A 13,510-nucleotide genomic window follows, 5' to 3' on the forward strand; every position below is an offset into this window, starting at 1 on the left:
GCCTTCACTTGGAATCTGTGAAGCCATCAGAACCCAGGCAGCTGCTGTGGAGAAAGAACATGCAAGCAAATGGGCTGAGCACGTGTTATTGAGCAAGGAAGGGTGAGAAAGAGAGCCTCTTTGTTAAGCCTAGGTTATATCATGTCAGGCTTGGGAAGGACCAGGCACCCTTTTAATCTAACATATCAATTTCCCAATATTTCACAGACTGGTGCTGGGTCCTCTCCCTAACCAATCCATTTCCTACATCTTCTGTGTTCTGTATCCAATTTGATCCTTTTCCCAGGCTAGACTGACAGGCCTTTATACTTACTACTTTAACTTTTACTGCACATGCCTCATAGTAGAAGCACCTACCACTGTGACATCTTGACTTCTGCTTAGCATACATCAGGAGAGGAATTTCTTCTTTGTTGTACTATCCCCCATCTGGTAATTTGCAGGGAATAAACTGGTGGTTCCTTGGGAGTGTGTGAAGCTGTAGCTTCCTAGTGAAGCAGGGCCAATATTGAATTCAGTTTTCTAGATTATTAGGCTTTTTAATGTCTGATTCTTTTTGCTCCCTTCTTTTATTAATATTTAGCTACCTATGCTAACTGTATCAAATAATCCACCTTATTTAAACTGACTAAAATCATAGTTAGTGGGATACTTAATAGGTCTTCAGAGCCAGAACATTTCCTATAACAGAGGCTCAACAATTCAAGTCCAATTCAAGTTCTTCATCATAGTATCATTTGTCCTATGTGTAAAATCAACACTCCCCCCCAATAATTTCCCCATGGTATACCTACCAAGACCACATCATGCTCAATAGTTTTTCTTGTGATAATAGTTTAATGAAGTGGCATCCCATAGTGAGCCATCTGGGAGTGGTCCTGATATAGGTCAGTTTTATTCATTGAATTCCTCCTTTTTACTTCCTTTTGTTTGATCCTCTTCCATTTTACTTTGCTTATTCCAATGTCACAGATTTAAAACATTCTACTTTTACTAAAGGACATACATTTTCATTTAAAAAAAATAAATTTCCCTTCAGGTCTATTTTGACCATATTTGGTATCTTGATATATTTAAATGTGGAAAATAGAGAGGTTTTTATTTTCTTTAATGGTCTTTTTAATATTTAACACTTGTTAACTTTGGACATGCCATTTGACCTCTGTGGCCTTGGGGTTCTCATTTGTAAAATGAGATTGATGGTGCCTGCCCTGCCAAAGTATTAAGAGAGCTAAATAGCAACTGATACTTCATGTCAGTATTTTCAGATGACTTTTATATATTTGATTTTTACTCCAGTTTTGGGAAACAGGCATGAATATCTACTTAAAAAATGGAAACTGATGGCTGAGAAATATTTAAAATCTTACACAAGGCCATTCAGTTATTCACTTAACAATATGTGCTTCATACAAATTAATATACTAGGAGTTGTTCAAGGTGCCAATGAGAAAAAATAATGGAAGAGGCTCTCCCATTTCCATGTTTACCTGTAGTAAAGAACATAGCTATATATAGAGCAAATTCTAATTCAATGGGAAATGCATGTATTTTACAGGGATTTTGCAAAAATTTGAGCTATTATACTAAAAAGCCCTTGCACCTGTCAAGTAGGAGATACTCAATAAATGTTAACCAGTACAAGTGGTATTTGTAGTAATCATAGTTACATTAATTATTATTTATAGAGTGCCTACTATGTTCTATAGGTATTAAAACACTTTTTCATTAGAATTATTTCATTGCAAGCAATAGACACAGAAGAGCTGGCTTATGCAGGGAAGGGGAGAACTTGCTATAAAGGATACAGAGCTATCTCATGGAACCAGCTCAAGGGCAGGCAGGCAGCCAAGTCACACAAAAGGAGAACCAGAGAAAAGGAAAGTCATAGGGAAACCAGGAATTTTTCTCTAATTCTATTTTAGCTTCTTTCTGCATATCTGTATGATTGTTTTGTTTTCTGCATATCACCTTTTTTCTGCTTCTTGCTCAAAACCTGGAAAATGTCCATTCTCTGCCTCTCTAATTTTAGTTTTGGTTTTTGTTGCTGCTGCTATTATTACTTGTGGTATTTTGTTATTTTTTTTTTAGTTTTTTTCCATATATCCATCTCATTAAAAAATAAGTCTGGAATGAATTGACATCTTGAAGGCTTAATTCCAAACTCCTGATAAATGACTCCTGATTGTATCAGTTTTGGGCCTACCCAGCTGTGGTCTGATACACAAATGACTTAAAAACTTACTCCTGTGAAGCCTATTTTGTTAAATTAAGGGGGATATTTTTCAGAGTCGAAAAGGATGTCCTTGTGAGTTGTGCATGCACCTCAAAAGGTGATAGTATGTCCAGACCCCACAAGATCCCTTCCAGGTAGAAAGACAGAAGTCACTTTCCATTTTACACATGTGTAAAATAAACGTCTTGAGATAATTATTTCTAACAAATGCTTTTTGAATGCTGACTGAATACCAAGCATGGTGATGGTTATAGTGTCAGGGTAGGCAGCTAAGAGTTAACAAAAGAGAAGGAAGCCAGACTGGCTGAACCTGATTAAGTCTGGAAATCACAACTTCAGATACCCCAGAGGAAAGCCACATTTTCCACCAAAAGGGACTTAATTCCCACAAAATCAGCATTCCAACCTTTCTAGGGGACAACTGGCCATTAGCCAAAATTGTCAAGGGAAGGATAGAGAAAGTGCCTTTGTTAGGCTCATGTGCAATAGAAGTTAAGATGGCAGAGGGGACAGGTAAGCACATGCTCAGTCGAACCAGATGGTACAGCAGAACTTTGGGGAAAACACAGTAGGAGCCAAAATGGTGACACAAAGAGGCAGAGTCTAATATGGGTAAAGAATCAGATTGGATAAAAGTCCAGAATGTAGGAGACCATTCTGTGTGGCATGGCTCAGCTCCCACTTGGAGATGCACAGGACCCACGCCCACGGATAGGTTCTCCCAAGGAGAATCAGGCCTGCAATGTGCCTAGGCTGCTTTGAGTCTTGCTCTTGCTAAAAAACTCCCTCACCCTGAATTGAGGACATTTACTGCAAAGTAACTTCCTAAAAACCATGCTAAACCTTCCAAGGATGAGTGTAACTGGTTCAACCACTTTTGCCTTTTCATTTGCAAATATCCCTCTTCTGTGATGTGATTAGTGGCATTGGCTCCTTTGTTTTCTGTAAAAGGTAACCACCTAAAGTGAACTTGTGCATAGTGAATGAGGACCATCAAGTAATGTGTTGAGAAACCCAATAAAGGCTGGTCATAGCAAGGGCTAAGGCTTTTGCTCCCCTTGAGAGAAAAACTATGCTGTCCCTTTTCCTGCACCAGACTCGGTAGTCCATGTGAATGTCTCATTTCATCCATGATCATGATGACTTGGACACTGCAGGCCAGTGTCTGCATCACAGAACCCTGGAAAATCCAGGAAAAAGATTGCTTAGGATAAAGGCCCAAAACAAGCCTGGGAATACCCAGAAAGTATGTTGGATAGTTTGAAAACATGCTTGCTTATTACCAAAAACCAAAATATTATATGGAGAAAGTATGAAGGATCTTAGAGCAGTTACTACTAGAATCTGCCTGCCCTCTACTTCCCTGAGAGTATATTACTTCCCTTTATCCTAATAAATCTTGCAACTATTATTTAACTTCTCACGCACGAGTGTCCTTTGAAATTCCTCCCTCACAACACTGCAAATACCCATTTTTTTCTGACAAAATTTTTGGGCTCAGCTCTGCTCCTTTTGTAGTCCTATCCACTTCTTGTCTTCAGTTTGGTCATCTCTGGTGATGTCATAAGGTGCTCAGATAAATTCTGTATGGTGTATACACACACAGTCTTAGAAAAAAGTTTTAGTTTGTAATGATTTCTAGTCAAAAAATGAAAGAATAAAATAAGACATTAGTTTGGAGGATTGAAGGAAACTGGAAGAATTCAGGAACCAGTTCAGTTTATATGTAAAAAACACAATAGTTTCAAGACAATTAACTGAACTAGAGTCTAGTATTCACAACTAGGCATTGTGATGTCTATTAAAACACAATTCCTCTTCCTAAAATTACTGCCATTTTTATCAAAGAATCAAGTTAAGCATTAAATCAGCTTCAATTTGGCCTGATTGTTTTTATGAAAACAACAAGAATAGTAATTGAATCTATAAGCTTTTAAAAATCTGCTTTGCTGGGATCATATAAAAAATATTCAGATTATGCTTTAATTAGGCCCTCAGGGCAAAGAAGCCTAGCCACACAGTCTGATGTTACCATCAGACTTTGCCTGCAATAATTATAAAATTGGGTAATTCCTCAAGTTTTTGAGGTTCCCAGAACTGTCTTGAGGTTCCTTCTTTGCTATCTCCCAGGAAAGCAAGCTTTGTTCCCTTCCTGGAAAGATTTCCCTGGTCCATACAAATAAGCAAAGTATAAGGGTATTTCTCCAGCATCCTTTTATCAGCTTTTAAAGTCAGTCTTAATTTCTTAATGCTTTCTGGTGACATCCACAGTCTAAGCATGTCTCCCCCAGACATGACATTCCAGCCAAAATCTTGGTGAATAAAACCACAGTTGGAAACTGGCTTTACTTTATGTATCTTATTATAAAGAGAACACCTTCTTATTGGATTTATGCAAACAAACTTATTGTCCTGACTTACACATTAAGAATTGCCAAATTTTGGAGTGATCCGGTAAGGAGAAAAATGCAAAGCAAAAGAAAAATTCTTGTCCCTTTAACAGAGTGGAAAGGACCAAACTCCAACTCTGTATTAGACAGCTAAAAAGTAAGCACTTAGCATTCTTTACATGAGCAAATACATTTTGTAACTTCTAGAAACATAGGCTGTTCTATTGGCAAACACTTATACATTTAAAAGACATACTTTTATGAGACAAGTATTATAATGCAGAACTTACTGATTTAGAAAGGAGCAGCTGAAATAAGTTAAACTGATTTACTCAGATGGTTAAGATTTTTCCTCTCTCTTGGTAAAATTTACCTCCCAGAAATTTGCATTCTAAAAGATGGCCCAGCTAAGAGTTCTTGAAGACAGGTATTTGCATCTCAAAGGTAAGGCAAAGAAATGCAAGCTTCTCCTAGAAGGACTTCTGTTTATAATGCCCTTTATCTAAATTTCTCCCAGTTGGTGTGTATATACTTCAAAAGGTGTCTTTCAAGGCACTGTGGTTGTGGTATTGTCCATTGTCTTTGGAGAGAGAGAGAGAGATTTTCTTCCTTGTAAAAGAGAAAGAAGCTGGGTAGCTAAGGGAGGCATGAATGTCCCATGTGCTTCCCAGCCCCACAAGGTATATGTAGCCGGAGCCTAGGATAGGAGGCAACCCCTTCTTTGCATGCCTACGCCTCTGGAGGACTGTTCCTTGCCCGACTTCATTGTTAGTCTTAGCGTCCCAAGGCCCATTTCTGGCCCCCCACTCCCCACAAGGGCAAAGGCCTTGCTGAAGATTGCAATTTGGTATAAAATACAAAAAACTGACATAAGACCCTGAAAAAAATGATCAGCCAAGTTGGTCCAAGAAATGGGGGCAAAAGAGCACAAAAATACTGGTCTGATACACTGGTAGAGGCTAAGCAAGCAGTATCAGAGGCAATTAAGAGAAAGATTAGTTCTAGCTTTCCAGTGTTTGCCCTAGGCCTATCATAGAACTGCCTCAGGGTTTGAGCTCTGTTTTGTGAACTAGTGTTCCTTGGTGGACAAATGGTTTTCTTGAGCCTAGTAGGCAGCCTAGTGTATCGGGCCCATATCATTACCAGGTTATCCAGAAACAGGAGACTTTCCTTTTTCCTCGTGGCATCACCATAATGGCTTTTAAATGTCTTACCCATGACCACTATTTGTGGCATGAAAACATCTGGGACAGGGGTGGGGAACCTCAGCTCAGTTGGCTAGTATGATCCCAGTCTTACCACAGCCACTGCTTCTTTAGTTCCTTTGTGGTCACCAGAAAGCAGGTGCCAGTGAAAATGGGGTTTTGCAGTGTTGCAGGAAAGGAGTTTCAATGGACACATGTGTGGGAGAAATTTAAGTGCAGTGGCAAGATTTATTGGGGTGAAGGAAAATAATATGCCCTTGGGAAAATGGAGGGCCAAGAGGCTCTTGGAGCAGCTGTTCTCAGATAATTCTCCATATATTTTTTTGGTTTTCCTGAACAAGCAAGTGTGCTTTTGAAACCAGAAAAGACAGCAGAGCACCTGCTGCCTGTCACATGCCAAACCCAATAAGCAGAGACAGGGATTGAATCTTTATGGGCACTTTATTCAGATGGCCAGTGATCTGAGAAGATGCTAGGTTCATACCCTAAGAGATCATCTTACATTTTCTTTCCAAGCCATCGTTTTTATAACAGGGAATAAACAAGGTACGGTAAGCAGTTTTGAAATTCAGGGAAAATTAGGTGAAAGAAACTGCAGCATTTTTGTCCCAGGCAGTTAGCTGTTCCCAGGAGTGGTGGTCGTCAGTCTCTCCCTGGAAAACAATGGCCCAGATGCCTCCACTTGTCCCCAGGTGGTAATCTTTAGCAGTGCTCCAGGAAGTAGGCTATCTCTCTCAGGAGTCAGGATGGGCCTTATCTGTAGTTTCTGAAACAAAAGCTTTAACATATGCATTACTTTCTAAGCTTATAACTACCCTAAACTAAAATTTTCCAACTCTTGAGTCCCCTCTCCAACCTACTTCCTGGGTTTTCCCAGGCTTCTACTGGGCTCCCCGCACAACGCACCTTTTTCTGGACTTCCAGGGGTTCCACACTCTTATCGTATCTGATTCTTTTCCCAGATTAGACTCTGACTCTTTATGTCACCATTTTAGTTTCTACTGGACTTGCCCCCAAATTCTGCTGCATCATCTTTTTCTACTGAGCACTCGATTATTGCTCCTGCTATCCTTCCATCTTGACTTCTACTGTACCTGTGCCTAACAAAGGACTTTCTCCTATTCCTCCCAGGGAATGCCAGCTAATGGCCATTTGTCCCTGGGGAAGATTGGAAAGCTGATCTTCCTGGGATGAAGTCCCCTTTGGTGGAGGATGTGGTTTTCCCCCAGGTGTCTAAAGCTGTAACTTCAAGACTTAATCAAGCTCAGACAGTCTAGCTCTCTTCTCTTTTGTTAAATCCTAGCTGCTTAAGGGAATAATAGGGAATGACAATTTTTAACTTGTGAAGAACACTTTCTATCAGGGATTACAGACTTCAGATAAATTATCATATAACACATGTATAATTTCAGTTTTAATAAGTACTACAAAGAAGTGCAGGGTCTATAAAAACATATAACAGGATAAATGAATCTACCCTGAAGGTAATTGCAGGGGCATTAAAGAATATTACCCTATGAAAGTGAATTTGAATTGAGCTCTGAGATATGAGTAGCAACTAATTAATGGATGAAGAATGGGTCAGGGAGCTTTCCTGGCAGATGGAACAGCATGAGAAGACAGAAAAAGTAACATGGCTATGTCTTTAAGACTCTTTAAGACATAATCTTAAAGAGAAGATGAGAAGAATGATATATGATTAGCAGTTAAGGTAGTCAGGGTCAGAAATATGAGTAGTTCTTTAAAAATGTTCAAGCACAATGGAGAATTACCTTTAAAATCTTTAAATTGGAAGAGTGATATGATCAAGTTTTGTGTTTTATAAAGTTACTTGGGTTACAGTGTTGAAGATGAATGGAAGGAGAATAAGAGTGGATGTGGAGAAAATAATTCAGAGGCTATTTTCATGTTTCAGAAAAAAAATGGGAGTTAGAATAATGGGGTTGAGTAATAAGGGGGCAGAATAGTACAGACTGCCTTCTTTATTCTAATTTGCCTTCATGGGATTTCACTTTGAATCTCATGGTAATAGACAAGGAAAACCCACTAAGACACAGGAGCAGCGGTTGAGTTAGAACTTAAACACAGGTGTTATCCCACCCTATGTGACCAGAACATGTTTGAGATAATATTCATTATTACTACTCATTATAATTTGATAATATAGTTAGTGAAAAGGCAAAAACATATAGCATAATGGTTTATTTTCATTTTAATTGTTTTTAAAGATTTTATTTATTCCCCTGGCTGGTGTAGGTCAGTGAATTGAGCTCCAGCCTGTGAACCAAAGGGTCACCAGTTCTATTCCCAGTCAGGGCCCATGCCTGGGTTGCTGGCCAGGTCCCCAGTTGGAGGCATGTGAGGGACAACCACACATTGATGTTTCTCTCCCTCTCTTTCTCCCTCCCTTCCTCTCTCTCTAAAATAATAAATAAATAAAATCTTTTAAAGATTTTATTTATCCATTTCTAAACAGAATTTTCTCATCTATAAAATGAGGATACAAATAGTTCTTGTATTATGGGGTTGTGTTAAATATATTATGTTCACCAAATGAATAATTTTGACATGGTAAAAAATAATTTTTAAATTCCTGATTATTTTATAGGTCAGAGTATGATGGAAAGACCTGTGCTATTTTGGAGATGAGCTCCTTGTCTCTAAAATGAATTTATGGATTACATATAACTCATAATCCATGTAATTTATTACATATAATATACTATAACTCTGGGGAAAAAAGAGATGATTATTGTGTGGTCAACAATTTCCCTCTTCTCATTTTCTCTTGGTCAATTGTAATCAGATGTCCATCTCCACCTTTCCATCAGAATAGGTCCTACCAGTGTTGCTATAACTGCAGTGTTGATAAACCCAGAAGTTAATTCTTGGTCTCACCTTACTTGATTTTTCAGCAACATTTGACAGAGCTCATTACTCTCTGTTCCTAGGAATATCTCCTGCACTTATCTTTTCAGGATGCTATTGTCTTCTTTCCTCTTCATTAAGTTCCTTCTTTGCTGGCTCATCACCATCTCCTAGATCTCTAAAACTTATAATGTTTTAGGGTTTATTTCTCTGATTTCTTCTACTCTCTATCCAAGGTTACCCTTAGCTAATACGATAAAGTTACATGGTTTAAAATATTATATTTGCCAACCTAGGTCAGCTCATCTTCTGAACTCAAGACTTGTGCACTCAACTGCTTATTTGACTTCACCACTTGGCTATCTGACAGGCATCTCAAAACTAAGAGTTCTAACAATGAAGTTCTTATTCCTACTACTTCATGATCTGTCTCATTCCACAGTCTATCACCTCTTAAAAAATTTCAACTCTATTTTTTTAGTAGCTCAAGCAAAATCTATGGATTCACACTTGATTTTCTCTCTCTTATACTCTGCATCAAATCTATTAGCAAATCTCAGTGTTTCTATCTACAAAATATATCCATATATCCACTCCTTGCCCACTTTACCTCTCCAACTCTGGAGAAAGCCAGTATCATCTTTGCCTTGATCAATGGAAGAGTCTCTTAACCTGGCTCTCTGCTTCCCACCTGGCCTTCTTCTGTCTATTCTCTAAACAAAATAATAATTCCTTAAACTATGAATTTAATTATGGCAATTCTCTGCCCATATTTTCCAGTGTTTACTCATTCACTTAGAGTAAAAGCCAAATGTCTTACAAGAGCCTATGAATCCTTGTGCTCTGGCACTGGTCACACCATGTGCTTCCTCATCTTTTCCTGTTTATTCTGCCTCAGACACACTGAGCTCCTGCAGCTCCCTGTGCCTTTGGGCTCTGAATTCCCTGTTCTCCATGTGACCTACTCCTCCTTGACTTCAGATCTATAATAAAAATCCTTCAGTGTGGCCTTCTCTAAACACCCCACATAAAACTGCGTGTGCCTCCTTAAATGGCTGTCCTCTCCCTGATTTGTTTTCTTCACAGTATTTTATATCATTGCACATACTGCATATTCATATGCTTCTCCAATGACTAGAATGCAATCTTCATGAGGGCTGGAACTTTGTTATCTCTGCCTGTAGCCACCAGAGCAGTGTTTGACATATGGAAGACACACAGATAAATATTTGTTAAATAAACATATAAATAAAGAATACTGTCCATGCCCCTATAGACCTTACAGGTTTTGTTCAATAACATCAACTGATCAGTGCTGGTTCTTTGAGCTGGGGATGTATAAATTAAGGAAATGTGATTTCTTCTTTCTAGGGACTTATAGCCAGGTAGGTGAGATGAATAAGAATTTAGGACTGAATGCCTCTCTCCTTACCACCACCATTAAACACACAGGGCCTGAGAAAGAATTTGCATGCAGATAGCTCATTGTGTGAAGTGACCCATAGAATAGGAGTAGAGTACTAGGAATAGAGAAAGTGAGAGAAAGCAAAAGCTAATCAGAGTGTGGGATATTAAGCTAATTGTCCTATGGACAATCTGAACTCAAATCTGATATGCCCTTCTGAGAGGGGTATAAACCATGTCTCAGAATTATAGACCTGAGGGGCAGAAGAAGGGAGACTCAAGCCACCAACCCCTACTTTGTCCCTGGAAAAGGGTCACTTATGGCCTGGTAATTCATATATGCGTCCAGGGTATGTATTAGAAAACCCCAGGAGAAAGTGAGAGATGCCCAGTGAAGATGAATAGGGCACTGCTGGTCTAGTCCTGAGTGCTACTGAGCGAAAAGAATAGGCTGGAGAGTGTGCAGTGAAGCATATGAAGCATCCAAAATATGTAAAACAGGGAGCAATACTTATAATAAGTAAAAATAAAAGGCAGTAACAGGATAAGGCAAGAAGAGGCTGATTATGGCTTTGAACATAAGGGAAAGCTTTGGGATAGTAGCATAATTTTAGCAGGGCATTAAAATATGGGTAGAAGTTAGATGATCTTCTGAATTAGTTTTCAGACCACTTTCATAAATAAGAAAAGGCATAGGAAGAGGTAACATTCATTTTATTTTATATTTTTTCTTTTATTTATTTTTTTTAATTTTAATCATTGTTCAAATAGTTTTCTCCTTTTTACTCCCAATCCAGTCCCACCTCCCACCCTCCCCACTTCCCTCCCATTACCACCCTCCTCTTAGTTTATGACCATGTGCCCTTTAAGTTTGTTCCTGTGAACCCTTCCCACTGTGTCCTTAAATACCCTCTTCTCTCCCCTCCGGTCACCATCAGCCTGTCTTCTATTTCAGTGTCTTTGGTTATATTTTGCTTGTTTCTTTGTTTTGTTATTTAGGTTCCTGTTAAAGGTGAGATCACATGGTATTTGTCTTTCACTGCCTGGCTTGTTTCGCTAAGCATAATGTTTTCCAGCTCCATCCAAGCTGTTGCAAAGGGTAGGAGCCCCTTCTTTCTTTCTGGTGCATAGAATTCCATTGTGTAAATGTACCATAGTTTTTTGATCCATTCATTTACTGATGGGCATCTTGGTTGCTTCCAGCATCTGGCTGTTGTAAATTGTACTGCTATGAACATTGGGATGCATAGGTTCTTTTGAATTGGTATTTTAGTATTCTTAGGATGGAGTCCCAGCAGTGGAATTGCTGGGTCAAACGGAAGATCCATTTTTAGTTTTCTGAGGAAGTTCCATACTGCTTTCCATAGTGGTTGTACCAGTCTGCAGTCCCACCAGCAGTGCACTAGGGTCCCCTTTTTTCCACAACCTCTCCAACACTTATTGTTTGTTGCTTTGTTTATGATGGCCATTCTGTCTGGTGTGAAGTGGTATCTCATTGTGGTTTTAATTTGCATCTCTCTGATAGCTAGCGATATTGAACATCGTTTCATGTGTCTTTGGATTTCCTGTATGTCCTCCTTGGAGAAGTGTCTGTTCAAGTCCTTTGCCCACTTTTTAATTGGATTCCTTGTCTTCTTAGAGTGCAGTTGTGTAAGTTCTTTATATATTTTGGAGATTAAACCCTTGTCTGAGGTATCATTGGCAAATATGTTTTCCCATACAGTTGGTTCTCTTTTAATTTTGATACTGTTTTCTTTAGCTGTGCAGAAGCTTTTAATTTTGATGAGGTCCCATTTGTTTATTCTTTTCTTTATGTCCCTTGCTCTAGGGGACATGTCAGTAAAAAAGTTTCTTTGTGAAATATTGAGATTTTCCTACCTACGTTCTCCTCTAGGACTTTAATGGTGTCACATTTTATATTTAAGTCTTTTATCCACCTTGAATTTATTTTTGTATATGGTGTAAGTTGGTGCTCAAGTTTCATTTTTTTGCACGTGGCCGTCCGGTTCTCCCAACACCATTTGTTGAAGAGGCTATTTTTATTCCATTTAATGTGGCTGCCTCCTTTGTCAAATATTAATTGACCATAGAGACTTGGGGTTATTTCTGGGCTCTCTGTTCTGTTCCATTGGTCTATGTGCCTGTTTTTATGCCAGTACCAGGCTGTTTTGATTACAGTGGCCTTGTAGTATAGTTTAGTGTCGGGTATTGTGATCCTTCCTACTTTACTCTTCTTTCTCAAAGTTGCAGCAGCTATTCGGGGTCATTTGTAATTCCATATAAATTTTTGAAGTGTTTGTTCTATGTCTGTGAAATAAGCCATTAGTACTTGAATAGGTATTGCATTGAATGTGTAAATTGCTTTGGGTAGTATGGACATTTTGATGATATCAATTCTTCCAATCCATGAACACGGTATATGTTTCCATTTGTTTGTGTCTTCCTTGATTTCTTTCTTCAGCGTTGTGTAGTTTTCTGCATACAGGTCTTTTACCTCTTTGGTTAGGTTTATTCCTAGATATTTTATTTTTCTTTTTGCTATTTCGAATGGGATTTTTTCCTTGATCTCTGTTTCTGCTATTTCATTGTTGGTGTACAGAAATGCCTTTGATTTCTGGATATTGACTTTGTATCCCGCTGTTTAGCCAAATTCATTTATTAGGTCAAGCAGTTTTTTGGTAGAGTCTATAGGATTTTCTATGTATACTATCATGTCATCTGCTAACAGTGACAGTTTTGTTTCCTCCTTTCTGATTTGAATGCCTTTTATTTCTTTTTCTTGTCTGATTGCTGTGGCTAAAACTTCCAGTACTATATTGAATAGAAGTGGTGAAAGTGGACAGCCTTGTCTTGTTCCTGATCTTAGTGGAAAAGATTTTAATTTTTGGCCATTGAGTATGATGTTGGCTGAAGGTCTCTCATATATGGCCTTTATTATGTTGAGGAATGCTCCCTCTATTCCCACTTTGCGGAGTGTTTTTATCATGAATGGGTTCTGTAACTTATCAAATGCTTTTTCTGCATCAATTGATATGATCATGTGGTTTTTGTCTTTGCTTTTGTTTATGTGATGTATTAGATTTACTGACTTGCGAATATTGAACCATCCTTGCATCCCTGGAATGAATCCCACTTGGTCATGGTGTATGATCTTTTTAGTGTATTGTTGGATGTGGTTTGCCAGTATTTTGTTGAGGATTTTAGCGTCAATGTTCATCAGTGATATTGGTCTGAAGTTTTCTTTCTTTGTTGTGTCTCTATTTGGTTTTGAAATTAGGATGATATTGGCCTCATAAAAAGAGTTTAGGAGTCTTCCATCTTTTTGGATTTTTTGGAATAGTCTGTGAAGGATAGGGGTTAGCTCTTCCTTAAATGCTTTGTAGAATTCTCCTGTGAAACCATCTGGT

The 13,510-nt window shown here is 38.5% G+C and overlaps 1 long non-coding RNA gene across 1 annotated transcript in view; it reads left to right on the forward strand.

Moving 5' to 3' along the window:
- The window catches only part of LOC118501249, a 374,913-nt gene that overhangs the window by 234,909 nt on the left and 126,494 nt on the right, over positions 1-13,510 (forward strand). The gene's annotated exons all lie outside the window — the stretch shown is intronic.

The sequence above is a fragment of the Phyllostomus discolor genome, chromosome 6 (assembly GCF_004126475.2).
Source record: "Phyllostomus discolor isolate MPI-MPIP mPhyDis1 chromosome 6, mPhyDis1.pri.v3, whole genome shotgun sequence".
Lineage (NCBI taxonomy): Eukaryota > Metazoa > Chordata > Mammalia > Chiroptera > Phyllostomidae > Phyllostomus > Phyllostomus discolor.